Raw genomic sequence first — 3,402 nt, forward strand, 5'->3', positions numbered from 1 at the left:
AGCTTGGTCACTTTTAAAATACAATTTAATAATCTTGGCCTTTAATCGGGAATGTTTAGACATTTAAATTTAATGTGATTATTGATATGGTTATGTTAAAGTCTAACATATTACAATTTGTGCTGTATTTGTCCCATCTCTTATTTGTTCCATTTTTACTTTTTTCTGCCTTTCTCGGCTTTCTTTCTTTCTTTTTCCTTGAGACAAGATTTTTCTCTGTCACCCAGGCTGGAGTTCAGTGGCACAATCCTGGTTCACTGTAGCCTCAACCTTTCAGGTTCAAGTGAGTCTCCCACCTCAGCCTCCTGAGTAGCTGAGACCACAGGCACACACCACCATGCCAGGCTAATTTTTGTATTTTTATTACAGACAAGGTTTCGCCATGTTGCCCAGGCTGGTCTCAAACTCCTGAGCTCAAGTGATCTGCCTGCCTTAACCTCCCAAAGTGCTGGGATTACAGGCATCAGCCACCACGCCCAGCCAGCTTTTCTGGCATTAATTATTTCTTAGGATTCCATTCCTTTGTTGGCTTTTTAGCTAAAACTTTGGATTTGTATTTCAGTGGTTGTTTTATAGCATACATCTTTAACTTATCAAAGTCTACCTTTAAGTGCTATCAAAGCACCTCATGTATAGTATAAAAAACTTACAGGAGGCAGGGCTCAGTGGCTCATGCCTTGACATAGTTTGGCTCTGTGTCCCTACCCAAATCTCATGTTGAATGGTAATCCCCAATGTTGAGGGAGGGACCTGGTGGGAGGTGATTGGATCATGGGGGCAGATTTCTCCCTTGCTATTCTCATGATAGTGAGTCCTCACAAGATCTGGTTGTTTGAAAGCATGTAGCATTTCCCCCTTTGCTCTCTATGCTGCTGCCATGTGAAGACATGCTTGCTTCCCATTTGCTCTTCCGCCATGATTGTAAGTTTCCTGAGGCCTCCTTAGCCATGCTTCTGGCACAGCCTGTGGAAGGGTGAGTCAATTACACCTCTTTTCTTTATAAATTACGCAGTCTGAGATAGATCTTGACAGCAGTGTGAGAAAAGACTAATACATGCCTGTAATCCCAGTGCTTTGGGAGGCCAAAGCAGGAGGATCGCTTGATCCCAGAAGTTCAAGACCAGCCTGGGCAATGTGGCAAAACACAGTCTCTACAAAAAATACAAAAATTAGCTGGCCATGGTGGTGCACACCAGTAGTCCCAGCTACTTGTGGGGCTGAGGAGGGAAGATTGCTTGAGACTGGGAAGTCAAAGCTGCAGTGAGCTGTGATTGTGCCACTGCAGTCCAGCCTGGGCAACAGGTGAGACCCCGTTTCAAAACACAACAAAACTTACAATAGTATATTTCCATTTCTTCCTTTCCAGTATTTAGGCTATTGTCATGCATTTACTTTTATATAAACCCCACAGCAAATTCTTCTTATTTTTGCTTAAACAATCAATTACTTGATCTAGCAATCCCTTCTGCGTATTTACCCAAAAGATTTGATATCAGTTTGTTGAAGTGATGTCTGCACCTACATGTTCATTGCAGCACTATTCACAATAGTTAAGTTATGAAATCACCCTGGCTGGACTCAGTGGCTCACACCTGTAATCCTAGCACTCTGGGAGGCTGGGGCGGGCAGACTGCCTGAGCTCAGGGGTTCAAGACCAGGCTGAGCAACATTGAAACCCCATCTCTACTAAAGTACAAAAAAATTAGCTGGGTGTGGTGGCGTACACCTTTCCCTACGAGGGAAGCTGAGGCATGAGAATGACTTGAACCCAGGAGGCGGAGGTTGCAGTAAGCCAGGATCGCACCACTACACTCCACTGTGGGTGACAGAGCAAGATGCTGTCTCAAAAAAACAAACAAACAAACAAACAAAACAGAAAGAAAGAAATTATCTTAAGTGTCCATCAACAGGTGAACAAAGAAAATCTGGTGTATATATACAGTGGAATACTATTCAGTCATTCAAAAGAAGAAATCCTGTTATTTGTGACAATATGAATGGAACTGGAGAACATTATGCTAAATGAAATAAGCCAGACATAGAAAGACAAATACCACGTTTTCACTTATATGTGGAATCTAAAACAATTGAACACATAGAAGCAAAGAGGGTGGTTACAGAGGCTGGGAGTGTGGAGAATGGGCAGATGAAGTTAGAGGATAAATACGGGTTTTTTTTGTTTGTTTGTTTTGTTTTTGTTTTTGTTTTGAGACGGAGTCTTACTCTGTCTCCAGGCTGGAGTGCAGTGGCTCGATCTTGGCTCACTGTAGCCTCCACCTCCCGGGTTCAAGCAATTCCCCTGCCTTAGCTTCCCGAGTGACTAGGACTACAGGCGTTCACCACCACATCTGGCTAATTTTTTGTATTTTAGTAGAGACAGGGTTTCACCATGTTTGCCAGGATGGTCTCGATCTCCTGACCTCGTGATCCACCTGCCTCGGCCTCCCAAAGTACTTGGGATTATAGGCATGAGCCATGGCGCTGGCTGGAGTTTTTTTAGTTCTATTACACAGCATAGTGAATATATTTAATAATAGAATATTGTACATTTTTAAATTGCTAAGAGAGTAAAATGTAAATGTTCTTACCACACAAAAAAAATGTTAAGTATTTGAGGTGATGCATATGCTAAGTAGCTTAGTTCAATTTCTCCACATTGCATTCATAAATCATAACATCACTTTGTACACCATAAATGTATATAATTGTAAATTGCCAATTTACAAAGTCAAAAAATTACTTGATAGATAAGTGTAAATAATAAGAATAATTACATATATTTATCCATGCAGTTTCCATTTCTGATGCTCTTCATTCCTTTGAGAATTTCCAGTTTTTCTTGCATCATTTTCTTTCTGCCTGAAGCACTTCCTTTGACATGTTAGTTCTCTATCTTCTTTTTTTTTTTTTTTTAAGACAGTTTCATCCTTGTCTCCCAGGCTGGAGTGTGCAATCTCGGCTTATTGCAACCTCTGCCTCCTGGGTTCAAGCAATTCTCTGCCTCAGCGTCCCGAGCAGCTGAGATTACAGGCGCACGCCACCACGCCCAGGTAATTTTTGAATTTTTAGTAGAGACAGGGTTTCACCATCTTGGCCAGGCTGGTCTTGAACTCCTGACCTCGTGATCCACCCACCTCGGCCTCCCAAAGTGCTGGGATTACAGGCGTGATGACTCGCCCTGCCTCTAACTTTTTCTTCTGCCATATCTTATCTGCTGTTAATCCTATCCAATATATATTTCATCTCGAGCATTGTAATTTTAATATCTTGAAGTTCACCTTGGATATTTAAAATGTATTTCTGTGTCTCTACTTAACATTCTTAATTTTCTCTTTACTTTCCTTAGCGTATGGAATACAGTTATAATAACCATTTTAATGTGCTTGCTACTAATACTGCATC

This window comes from Cebus imitator, unplaced genomic scaffold, assembly GCF_001604975.1.
Source record: "Cebus imitator isolate Cc_AM_T3 unplaced genomic scaffold, Cebus_imitator-1.0 Scaffold102, whole genome shotgun sequence".
Classification (NCBI taxonomy): domain Eukaryota; kingdom Metazoa; phylum Chordata; class Mammalia; order Primates; family Cebidae; genus Cebus; species Cebus imitator.